Raw genomic sequence first — 14235 nt, forward strand, 5'->3', positions numbered from 1 at the left:
AAATCTTCAAAATTTTAATATACACTAAGTACTGAATTTTAATACTCATGTATATTAATTAATTACAGACCATTTACGGACCAATTACTGACAAAAATATAACCAGTCCGAGTAAAATAAAAGAACATTTTACTTAAAACGTTAAAACTATAAATTAAATTTTTCATAACTATAAAACATGAAGATATTGATAACTTCGAGTCTTCAACTCAGAGTGATTGATTTCTTCAGGTTTAATAATAATCTCAATAATAATCAAAGCTGACCGACTGATAAAATCATTATCAATTCAATATAATTATTTTCAAGAATTTTTAACTAAAATTCTTCTTTAAATCGATTATTTTTAATAATTTTTGAAAAAGTTCTTTGACAATTTTTAAATCCATTTGTTTACAATATTCAATTTTACAAAACTTTGTCAAAAAAATTAATTCCTCGGAATTGTTAGTTAAAAATATGAAAAATTCAGTTTTTCGACGATTTTAATTTGCTAACCATTTTCAAAATTCAATTATTTCTAAAAATTCACGTTCTAATGCTTTTAATATTCAATTATAATCCAAAATTTTAACTGAAATCCATTTTTAAATAAATTTTTATTTAAAAAAATTCTACTAGAATTCAATTATTTAAATACAAAAATAAATAATTTATTAAATGTTCCTTAAAATTCAATTTCCATAAAGAATTTTATCAACAAATTTTTAAATAATTGAATTCTTTCGACGAATTGTAATAAAATGTTTAATAACAATTACATTTTTTGAGGAATTTGATTAAAATTTTATGAAAAATAATTATGATGAGTTTCATTACTTTTGAAAATAAATAAATCTCGCAGTGAAAAATTTTATAATTTTTAAAAATAATTGAATTATTGCGAAGAAATTTATAACAAAATTTATAAATAAAATTGGATTGTTAGTTAAAAATATTAAAAATTCATATTTTCAAAGATTTAAATTTGGACCGACAGATTGGCTCAGTCGGATAGATGCCTGGCGTTGGTGGTCGTTTAAGGACCAAGGGTATAAGTACCCTTGGTTCGCGCCCACTTGGCTTGGTATTTTTCCGGCACGTGAGACAATCTGAGCGGGAGGTTTGACGTCGAGGTATAATGATGTGCACCGTCGATTATTGTCCGGTACACACCATTAGAACTCGACTGTCGATAAACCGGTTGTACTCAGAGAGGTTTTCTACAGTTTCCCTCTTCTCTGGCGAGAAAACCCATTGACGGGTGGTCCAGGCGTAATGCGAGTACTCCTAATAAAGTCGGCTGTAGACGCAACATTAGGTTAATATATAGAAAAATTTCTAAGTAGAATGGTTATGCTTAATCCAAAAAAAGTATTTCTCGGGGACTCTTGTCGAAGTGCGTAAGGCCAATAGGGCAGGAGTATAAACAATAAAAAAAAAAAAAAAAAAGATTTAAATTTGAAACCTTTTTGAAATTCAATTATTTCTAAAAATTCACGCTCTAATGCTTTTAATATTCAATTGAAATCTAAAATTTTAACTGAAATCCATTTTTAAATCATTTTTTATTAAAAAATTCTACTAGAATTAAATTAATAAAATACAAAAAAAAATTGAATTGCATGTTTCTTAAAATTGAATTCTCGTAAAGAATTTTATCAATAAATTTTTAAGTAATTGATTATTTCTTCGACGTATTTTAATAAAATTTTTAAGAATAATTACATTTTTCGAGGAATTCGATTAAAATTTTATGAAAAATAATTAAAACTTTGTGATGAGTTTCATTATTTTTGAAAATAAATTAATCTCGCAGTAAACAATTTTATAATTTTTAAAAATAATTGAATTATTGCGAAGAAATTTATAAATTTATAAATAATTGGATTGTTAGTTAAAAATATTAAAAATTCAGATTTTCAAATATTTAAATTTGAAACCTGCTTTTTGAAATTCAATTATTTCTAAAAATTCACGCTCTAATGCTTTTAATATTCAATTAAAATCTAAAATTTTAACTGAAATCCATTTTTAAATCAATTTTTATTAAAAAATTCTACTAGAATTAAATTAATAAAATACACAAAAAAAATTGAATTGCATGTTTCTTAAAATTGAATTCTCGTAAAGAATTTTATCAATAAATTTTTAAGTAATTGATTATTTCTTCGACGTATTTTAATAAAATATTTAAGAATAATTACATTTTTCGAGGAATTCGATTAAAATTGTTTCAAAACTAATTGAAATTCTGCAATGAGTTTTATTATTTTTGGAAATAATTGAATTCCTAAAAAGAATTTTATTATTTACAAAAATAATTGTATCCCTGTAAAAATTTTATTATTTATGAAAATAATTGAATGATTGCGAAGAAATTTATAAAAAATTTCTAAATAATTCAATTCCTGTAAAATTTTTATTATTTTATGAAAATGATTAAGTGTTTGTGTAGTATTTTATTAAAAATTTTTTTTTTTTGAATAATTGAATTCTTTTGGAAATTTTTATTAAAATAATAGGTTATTAAACATCATTGAATTGAGGAAAATTTTTGAAAATAATTGAAATTTGTCAAGAATTTTATTAGAATTTATGAAAATAAATTAATTTCGGAAAAGAATTTTAATACTTTTTAAATATAATTAAATTTCTTCAATCATTTCATATTTAATATACATGTATCTTTTTAAGTACATAATTTCTATTGAAATTCAGTAACCTTACTGCATATTTGCTTCATACACATGTATATCAAATCTAATACAGATTTTTCTAACAGTGTAGATATAAAATATTGCAGAACTAATTTCCAAGGTACGTAATCACTCTTTAATAATAATCAAATGCGCAATCGACATCATCCCCTTTCGTTATTATTATTATTATTATTATTATTTTTTTCTTCCTTTAAAATTCATCCCAGTATAAATGTAAAAGGGAGAAAGAGAGTATTTTTCTTTCTTTAACGATGATTTCACGGTTCGCTGAAATTCCAGGGGATTCCCAGTTGGCGCAAGAGAAGAAGCGTGAGAAATCGGAAAAGGTGTCTATGCTTTGAAAATCCATGAACAAACCAATCGGCAAGTTTCTTCCGGACAGGAAATCTTTCAAGATTCTCGACCATCATCGGCCAATTGAATCTCACAGAGAATTTAACACCCCATCTCACGAAAAAAAGAAAAAAAAAAATATATATATATATATACAGGAAAAACATCGAAAATTTTCAATTTCATCGAATCAGTTTTGCTTTAATCCCCAACAGTCGGAAGAAAATTATGTTCGAATCACATACAGTCGTCTCTTGATAGTTAAACTTTCGATAAATTGAATTTATTGGCAATTTGAAGTTTTGGGTTCCTTTAAAAAATTTAATATTTAAAACTTTACTTTTGGAGTAAAAAAAAAAATTTTCTGAGTATTAGTTTGTTTATAGCTATATAGATATTTACTGTGAATAATATAAAGACGATTTTAGTATAAACACACCGAGAGAAATCACAAACGAATCGATACTGCCACAAACTAGAAACTATATATTTCATTTCCCGAGAAATTATAATCCTTGGGAAATGAAATACATAAGCCAATAATTATTGGCTTATGTAATCTTCCTCTCGCCCTCTGATATATATTTATTCAACGTAACCAGATTAATATGCTAATCGAGAATTAAGCTGCCTGCTTACATTTTATTAATTATACAATATTGTTTCTCCATTTTAATTAATTACCAATATCATTTCTCTACAATAAAAAAAAAATACTTCAAACTACAATATTTTTTCGCCTGCTTGTTAAATAAACGATTTATAAATCTGATTTCTAGAAAATTTATTTTATCTTTTACCTATAAATACAGTTTATATAAAATATTTAACTGTAAAATAAATCTAAATTTTCAAATCTTAATCTATAAATCTTTTTTCATTATTATAAATTTATAAATAATTTTTATTTCTAAATTTTTGATTCTAAATTTACAAAACTTCAAAGAGTATTAATTTTTTTTACTCTACAAATTTCGAAATAAAAAAGAAGGAGATGAGGGAAAAAATGTAAACTAAAGAGAGAAAGCGACAAGGATGAACTTTTCTTTCTTAGCACGTCGCGTGCTTTCGAGATACGCGACAAGACGAGAGGAGATTCGTCGACGTGCGTTTTCCACGAGAACGATCCTATATATCGGAAAGACATAAACGTCCTGAATCCCAGTCGTAAATTAGGATTCAACAAAATACTGGACGTTTTCGTTTTTTCAAATCTACCCCACCAAAGACTCTCATACTTTATTCATTCCCTGATTTCTATGGCACATGACCATTCCGGATAATTTCTTTCTTTCTTTGCTTTTCTTTAACATTTATTAAAACACGGGTCTCAATTCGATTTAGTACAAATCAATTATCTCTCTTTTACTACTTGATCAAATTTTTTTTTTAACAACTTCAAAAATTATTTTCATCATTTCCAGGGTTTCTGCAAAATTCTCCTTATAGAATTCCATGATTTTTCCATGATTTCCAGGTGATAAATGACAAAATATTAATGACAAATTAAAACAAAATTTTTGTCAGTTAAGTCAGGTAAATGCCATGAAAGAAAATTTTTGTCAGGGAAATTAAGAGAATTGAGACTTTTTCGACTTATTTTTAAAAATTGCGACTATTTCGACTTTTCTTCCAAACATATTGCAAAAAAATACCACAATTTTTATTAAAAAAAATGTAACTTATTTTGATTTTTATAATGCGAAAAATAACTATAAACAAATCTTTCAAAAATTATTTTTGAATAGTTAAAATTTTGAAAAAATTTAATTGAAAATAATTCATTTCTTTCAAGTATTTTGTTACAATTTTTGAAAATCAACTGTTGAAGAATTTTAATTGCAAATCTTGAAAATAATTAAATTATCAAAAATTTTAATAAAAAAACTTTAAAGATAAATTTAAAAATGAAAATTAGCTTCTAATTTTTTAGAATTCAATATTTTTAATATTTTTAATCACATATTTCCAAAAATAATAACATTTTAGAATTATTTTTAACATTTTGGAGAAAACAATAATGTTCAAAATTTTTAATTAAAATTCATCAAAAAATTCATTAGTTTCTTAAATTTTTTTAAATTCTAAAAAATTCTTTTATGAAATACAATTATTTTCGAAAAATTACATTAATAAAATATTTTTAAACACTAATTATTAGAATTAAGTTGCACCAATTTTTTAAGATTCAAAATTTACTTTTTGGACTTATCAAAATTTTTGAGAAATCATGGTTCTGTTTATAATTAAAATTCTTGAAAAATTTGATCATTGTTATTTATACTTTTCAAAAATTCAATTATTTTTAAAAGATTTTACCAAATTTTAATTGTTTGGAAATTTGTGAAGATTGAAAAACTATTATCGTTCAAAAATTATTTTAAAATATTAAAAAAAATTAATTGTAAGAATTTTTTTTTACAATTTTTTGAAAATATTATAGCTCAATAACTTAAGAAAAAATTATGGAGAGTCAGAATTATTATAAAAAATTGAGTTTATGTATTTAAATAATTAAATTCTAGAAGAACTTTTAGAAAATTATTTAAATTAATTGATTCAGAGAAAATTTTAAAGAACAATTACATTTTTTAAAGAATTTAATTAAAATTTTATGAAAAATAATTGAAACACTGTGTTGAGTTTTATTATTTCTGAAAATAATTGAATCTCAGTGAAAAATTTTATTACTTATAAAAATAATAGAATCCTTAAAAAGTATTTTATTATTTATGAAAATAATTGAATTATTGCGAAGAAATTTATAATAAATTTGTAAATAATTGAAATGTTAGTTAAAAATATGAAAAATTCAGATTTTCAAAGATTTTAATTTGAAACCTGTTAAAAATTAAATTATTTTTAAAAATTGAAAAATTCATGTTCTAATGCTTTTACTATTTAATTATAATCTAAAATTTTAACTGAAATCCATTTTTAAATTAATTTTTATTAGAAAATTCCACTAGAATTCAATTATTTAAATAAAAAAAAGAATTTATTGAATAATTCCATGTTTCTTAAAATGTAATTTTCATAAAGAATTTTATCAACAAATTTTTAAATAATTAAATTCTTTCAGCGGATTTGAATAAAATTTCCAAAAATAATTACATTTTTCGAGAAATTTGATGAAAATTGGATTAAAAATAATTAAAATTCTACCAGGAATTTAAAAAATGTTTTGAAAATAATTTAATTTCGGAGAAAAATTTTATTATTTTTAAAGTTAATTGAAATTTTGACAAGATTTTTTTTGAATTTTTGAATTGAATTTTTGCAAAGAATTATATTATACTTTTGAAAATAATTGACTTTTTGAGACGAATTTTATTAAAATTACTTTTTAAATAATTGAATTCTTTTGTGAAATTTTATTGCAATAGTAGACATTTAAAATAATTAAATTTTGACAAATTTTATAAATTATTTAAATTTCTATTTTAAATTTTTAATTTAAATTAATTTTTTAAATTTCTTCTTTTAATTTCTTAAATATTAAAATTATTTCGAAATAAATTGAATTGTTACAAAGAATTTCATTAAAATTTTTGAAAATAATTTAATTCTTTATTCTTTGAAGAAATTTATTTAAAAATGTATTAAAAATATATGGTTTTTAAAATAATTGAATTTTTTTTTTATAAATATTAATAAAATTTTTAAGAATAATTACATTTTCTACGGAATTCCATTAAAATTGTTTTGAAAGTAATTGAAAGTCTGCGATGAGTTTAAATATTTATGTAAATAATTGAATGCCTGTAAAAAATGTTATTTTTTTTAAAATAATTTTTAAATAATTGAATTCCTGGGAAATTTTTATTATTTATGAAAATAATGAAATATTTGCGTGGAATTTTATTAAAATTTTTTTTAACTAATTGAATTCTTATAGAAATTTTAATTAAAGTAATAGATATTAAAAATCATTGATTTCAGGATAGTTCTATTGGCTCAGTGGGTTCGCTCGCGTTATTCTACGACAGGTTTTTAGGGGTTCGAGTCCTACCGGAACGAAGAATTTTTTTCTACTAAATAATTAATAAAAATAGCTTTTGACTTCTGGAGATCAAACATGAATCCTAAATCCAAGGAAAAATTTTTCTAAACATTTACAATTTTTTCCAGCTTACGTTCGTCTGCGTCACCTATCATCAAATTTAAATACAAATTCTCTTCAATAAAAAAAATATTTCTCAAGGCTTTTTTTTCGTTGACATTTAAATTTTCCTTCCAAAAAAGAAAACGAAGAAGAAGAAGAAGAATAAGCAGTAAAAATGTTATGTATGGTCAAAATGAGTATTTTTCCTAGTCCCGGGGAAAACGACTGCAGTGCAGCATTGAAGAGTGGAAGAAAGTATCCGAGTGAGAGAGTGAAGGAGAAAGAGAGAAATCCACGTGGAAGATTATTTGCCGAGAGAAAGATTCAGAGCCGAGGTGCCATTAAAGGAGTTAAGAATTTTTACGATCGCCGCGACTCTTGGGTAGGGTGTTGTATGCAAGTAACAAGGGTGGCACGATTTCAAGAATGCAGAACACGTTCTCAACCAATGCCAGCAGTCAGACAGTAAAACAAATACGCCCGGCTCTATATATATAGGGTGTTTCCAATGTAATAGCATCGTCCAATATGAACAGGTACTATATGAGATATAGTGGCACCTATGAATCCACCACCCTTTATTCCCCCCTCACCCCTTAACCCCAATACCTCGCAAAAATCCCCAAGAATAATAAAATCGAAACCTCGCAGTCATTTGTGTGAAAAGAAAAAATTCCTGTAAAATATTTATTCTCTTCTTTTATTGCATGTTGAATTTTTTTTTTCAAAATTTTATATTGTCAGTGAACTTTTTATATTTCTTTGCATCAATATAGGTAGTAATAATAGATGAGTTTTTTTAATTTTCCTAATACACAAAAAAAATCTATTTGATTCAAATAACCGATTAGGGAAAAGTCAGGGAGGTAGGTGGTCACTTTTTCTAAAAAATATTTTCTAATCCTTTTTGTCTAAAAAAAGCGATTTCTAATAAATTTCAAAGTTTTTTAAAATTAAAGGAAAAAAATGTTTATAAATTATATTTGTCATTTGGAAAATTTAATTGAAAATGAAATTGACAATGTTTAGAAAATATAGGAAAAAATTGTACTCAAAAAAATGTTCTGTTACATTTATTTACGAATTTCTTTAATTGTAAAATTATTCAAAAACATCAGTAACTTATTTTTTTAAATTAATACTTAAATATTATTATTATTTTTTATAGGAATTATGATTTTTAAAAATTTCAAACTTAAACCTGTTTTAAATTAAACAATTTTTAAAAGTAATGTTATAAAACATGAAGATATCGATTGCTCCGAGTCGAAGACTCGGAGTGATCGATTTCTTCATGTTTTATAATAAAATATAAATTTTATAATAATTAAAAATTTATAAAAATAATTGAATAATTACAAAGAAATTTATTAAAAAAATTGTAAATAATTGAATTCTTGTGAAATTTTTATTGAAAATAATTAAAATGTTTGTGTACAATTTTTATTAAATGTTTTTTAAATATAATTTAATTTTTTTCGGAAAATTTTATAAAAATAGTAGTTTTTGAAAAAGTAGAAAAATTTTTATAAAATTATTATTTCTTATCACAATTTGTTAACAAATTCTGTTCATTTTTATACCGAAATTTCCAAAATTAATTTATTTATAAAAAAGTTTTTAAAAAAAATTTTAAATATATTTAGGGAAAAAATCACTATTATTTCTATTAGTTAATTACGATTTTTAACTAGATTATTTAAAAATTTTGTTAAAAAATTTGCATAACACTGGGTTACAAAAAAATGGTCATGTCGTGTTTATTTAAAATTTACTGTGTTTATTGAAAGTTTAGGTGTCACAGAATAAGAATATACCAGAAAAACTTTTTTTCATTCGGTCATTCCCTTAAAAAACGAGTTTAAAGTCTCAAAAAACCGTATTTTTAGCACTTTTTGAGGCAGCGTAACAAGAAAACGCAACATGATAAAAATCTCTACAAAAGCTTAAATAAAAGCTTAAACCTTCAACTTTAAGGCTCAGAACTGAAAAGTACTTAAATAAGCACTGAAAACCTGCAGTCACTATCTGAAATTATCAAAAAAGCTGGGTTAGGTAGCACTTGGTAAAAATCAATTTCCCTAACCGGATTCGGTTGCAAATTGTTATTTTAGGTTTTTGAGGTTTCTAATGACGAATTGGAACTTAGATTTGAAAAATTTCAAAGTGGCGGACTCAATTTTTTAAAATTATTAACGCAAATTTTGAAAAATTGAGTGAATTCATTATTTTCAGTCCGCCATTTTGAAATTTTTAAATCTAAGTTCCAATTCGTCATTAGAAACCTCAAAAAACTTCAAATAACAAGTTGCAACCGAATCCGCTTAAGGAAATCGATTTTTACCAATTGCTTCCTGTTCTAGCTTTTTTTGACAATTTCAGGTAGCGACTGCTTAATTAAGGAGGTTTTCATTGATTATTTAAGTACTTTTCAGTTCTGAGCCTCAAAGTTGAAGGTTTAAGCTTTTATTTAAGCTCTTGTAGAGATTTTTATCATGTTGCGTTTTCTTGTTACGCTGCCTCAATAAGTGCTAAAAATACGGTTTTTGACACTTTAAACTCGTTTTTTTAAGGGAATGACCGAATAAAAAAATGTTTTACTGGTATATTCTTATTCAGTGACACCTAAACTTTCAATAAACACAGGAAACTTTGAATAAACACGATATGACCATTTTTTTGTAACCCAGTGTAATTTCTATTTTTTATTATAATTTTTTAACGTAATTTCAAGTATTGTTAAAAAAAATTTTTGAAAATTACTTTTATTAGAAAAAGAAATTTTTAGAAAATGACCTTTATTAGAAAAAAGAAAATTAGAAAATTCTCTTCATTAAAAAAAAGTTTCTTAGAAATTCGTTTTTATTAGAAAAAAAATTTTTAGAAAAACTGCACCCCAACCGTCAGGGATTTTTATTAAAAGTACTGGAAGAAATTTAATTTTTAGAATTCATTAAGAAAATTCTGAATTATGGTATCTTTCTTTGTTTGCCTTATAAATTATGAAATTATCACAAATTCTAATAAACTCAAATATTTCAAAATTACAACTTAGATTTTTGAAAAATTGTAATAATCCAAATTCTTTTGAAATTAGTTAAATTTTTTAAATATATATTTAATTAATTATTAAAAATAATGAATTTATAGAAGAATATTAGTTAAAAACACTAAAAAAATTAAATTTTGAAGAAGTTACAAATGATTGCAGAAATTTAATTGTTTTTCAAAATTTTAATAAAATTTTTAGCAAAATTTCAATCGTTTTCAAAAATTTTCCTCCATTCAATTAAATGTTTTATTATCAATTATTGAATAAATTATTTACTTTTGTATTTAAATAATTGAATTCTCGTAGAATTTTCTAATAAAAATCGATTTCAAAATGACTTTCAGTTAAAATTTTGAATAATAATTGAATATTAAAACTATTATAGCATGAATTTATAGAAATAATTATATTTTGAAAAGGCTTCAAATTACAATCCTTAAAATTTTTTGTAAATTTCGTCGATAGAATTCAATCTATTCTTTGAAATAATTTTTGATAAAATCTAATTAATCTTAAAATTTTTATTAAAATTCATCGAAAGAATTCAGTTGTTTAAAAATTTATTGATAAAATTCTTTATGAGAATTCAATTTTTGAAAATTAATTAATGAAATCCGTATATAAATGTAATAGAACATTTTTTTGAGCATCTAATCCTTTTTAGAGTGATTCAGAATAATCTTTGGGGTCAGAGAAAAAGTCAAAACTTTGCCTGGAAATCAGGGAAAAGTTTTGAAGTGAAAGTTTTATTTGCCTCAAATAATAATTTTTTTGTTCTAAATAAAATTCTTACATAAAACAAATAAATAATTTACTATACTCGCAGTGACAAATACATAAGTTTATTTGACTTAAATAAATTATATTTGAATTTAAATAAAACATTTATCCACATGAAAAAAAATTGACCACGAAACAAAAAAATTATAAAAGCAAAAATCTAACTATAAAAAAATAAACCACTAGATCTAGAATGAAAAAGAGATAAATTAATTTTGAACTTAAAAGGAAAAAACGTTGGGGAGTTTTGTTTAGCGATTTGTCTAAACTGTTTTTTTGTGATTCGATTGACAGGAGAATGAACGTTGAAAGGCATAGTTGGAGATAAATTGGTACAATGACTGTGTAGTATATGTGGAGGGAAAAAAAAGAGCCCAGTAGGAAGCGAATGTCCTCTCTTTTGAGAAAAATGTCCTCTTTTAGAGGGTAAACGAATGACAGACGGGTGAAAGAAGTGGCCAATGTGGGCTGTTTTCGACGTCTCATGTGACATCGAGCGTCGAGCCACTTTTGTTTTCGCGTCCCTTTGATTGAGTACCTCAGGTTTCTTTTGTCTCACCCAAAAAACCTTTACCAAATTTCACTTTAACTTCCCTCTCATCATCCTAGACGTTTTGCATCGAAAATCAAAGCAATCTCTCTCTCTCTCTCTCACTCTTTTTTTGCTTCGCGCGGGAAAAGATCTTCATACAACAGTTTAAAGACCAAAACTTTATTTTGCTTTCGAAATAAATTAATTCTAATACTTCTTGATTTAAATTTAAATAATTAAAAATTTTAAATTGAAAAACAGGTGATGATAACAAATTAAAAAAAAAAAGATTACAAGAATGGACCACTTGCACCCGAGTCGAAAATAAGGTCAATTTAGGCCGAAAGGGACACCTTTGATCTCGAGATATTTGCTCCATGACCGGAAAACGAGAATACTAACGGGGGCTGATGATGATCGCTGGACCAGTTTTCTCACCTGAAATGGAGCGCGCTCTATTTTTCGTCGAGAAGACACAAGGGTCATCTCTTCAAAAATGAGGAACCTGTCTGTTCGCGTGGCGTTCAATTCTCTCTCCCCACTTAATGTACACACTTTTTCCCGTTTAAAGGCTCGTGCCAAAAAGAGAGGAGAGGGACAGACGGGAGAAACTGGTCCACACAGGATTCGAAAAAAGGGGATGCTGCTCTTCTCGTATACACAACAATTGACCAGTGTCCAAACTTAAGGGCAAATTTAGACCGCAAAATGATCCCAGTTACCCTTTGACTTTTAAAAATATATCTAAAAATAAGGGGATGATCCCTCTTCGAACTTTAAGAGACATTTCATCACATTAGGAATTAGTTTTTTTGTCACAGAACATTATCGCTTTACTCTCTGAATCGAATTTAATGATTCTCTGCTCTCTAAAATTGAATTAGTTCAAATTTACTAATTGCCTACTCTATAAGTCTCTTCTAAATCTCAATTAATTAAAAATTTAACTGATTTAATTTAGTAAATTACTTTTTGTTTTCGAATCCATAAAAAATTTACTGATTCAACACTTGAAAAAAATTATTAATTGATGAATCAGTAAATTTGAATTCAAATTTGTTAAAAATTTTACTAAATTCAAATTTAGAGAGTAATTTAACAGCAGATACAAATTTTTAATTGATGATTCAGTAAATTTCCATTTAAATTAAATTTAAATTAGTTAAAATTTACAAATGGATGGGGTCGATAATGTAAATTCAATTCCACTTTCACTTTTACTTTACCTAAATTAATTTTCATTTCTACTTTCACTTCTACTTTTACTCTCACTTTCACATAAATTAATTTTCACTTTCACTTTCACCATAATTAATTTTCACTTTCACCTTAATTAATTTTCACTTTCATTTTCACTTTTTAGACTTCAGTTTTGTATATATGATAAAAATGTTCGAACTTTGTCTTCAATTTTACGTTAAAATTACTTCGCGCTGATTAATGATATTTCTATACATTAAAAAACTATTTTAAACAAAATTTTAATGCACATTAAAATAAAATTGAGAGTCTAATGTTTAATTTACCCATATATTATTTATAAAAAGGAGAAAAATTATTGCTATTAGGTATAAATAATCTAATTTTGTGTGCTTGACTCAGTAAACATTCGATTTCTTCTCCAAAACCTTGTTTTTTATTAAATAATTAAATAATTATTTAAATAAAAAGTGAAAATTAATTTAGGTGAAAGTGAAAATGAAAGTGAAAATTAATTAAGGTGAAAATGGAACTGAAAATTAATTAGGGTGAAAGTGGAAGTGAAAATTAATTTGGGTAAAAGTGAAAATTAATTAAGGTGAAAATGGAAGTGAAAATTAATTTAGGTGGAAGTGAAAATAAAAATTAATTTCAGTGAAAGTGAAAATTAATTTAGGTGAAAGTGAAAGTGGAAGTGAAATTACATAATCGACCCCCAGAAGATGTTTTTAATGGATAAATCAATAAATTTTAATTTAAATCAGTTAAAATTTACTGATCCAACAGTAGAAAAAAATTTTTAACTGATGAATCAATAATATTGAACTGATTCAAAAGCAAAAAATCAGTCACTGATTCAAAAGTAAATCAAACTGATTCAGAATTAAAGTGTAGCTTGTCGACTCTAAAACTTTAGTATAATACTCTATAAATCTAAATTATCTACTGAAAAATCGCCAACTAATTAAAATTAGTAAAAATTTCTACTAATTTTTAGGAAAATATATTTTATCCATCTTATTTTTAAAAACTTCAGGGGCAAGGGAGCAGGGCAGAAACTTGAAAAGAAATTAATTTGATTCTAATAAACTGTCTACTTTATAAATTTGTTTATCATCAAATTAATGTTTATTTGAATCAAATAATTTTTTATTTAAATCAATTAAATAGTATTTGCTTCAAATACTGGAACTATTAATAAAATACTGGTATAATCGGTTATTTAAGTCAAATCAAAAAATAAATAAATAGATTTGTATGTGAAATAATAAATACTTTGCAATAAAATAAATGGCTCAGTGGATTAGCTCGCGTCATTCTACGACAGGTTCTAGAGGTTCAAGTCCTACCGGCGGAACAAAGAATTTTTTTCGCATTTAAAAAATATTTCGGAAATAAAATAATTATTAAAATATCAAGTGCTAGAAAAATATGATAATAGAAAATAATAATGTTAATAGTACCTAAGACTGTCGATAAAACCGGTTGTACTCAGGAGAGGTTTTCTACAGTTTCCCTCTTCTCTGGCGAG

The sequence above is a fragment of the Leptopilina heterotoma genome, unplaced genomic scaffold (assembly GCF_015476425.1).
Source record: "Leptopilina heterotoma isolate Lh14 unplaced genomic scaffold, ASM1547642v1 Lhet_68, whole genome shotgun sequence".
Classification (NCBI taxonomy): domain Eukaryota; kingdom Metazoa; phylum Arthropoda; class Insecta; order Hymenoptera; family Figitidae; genus Leptopilina; species Leptopilina heterotoma.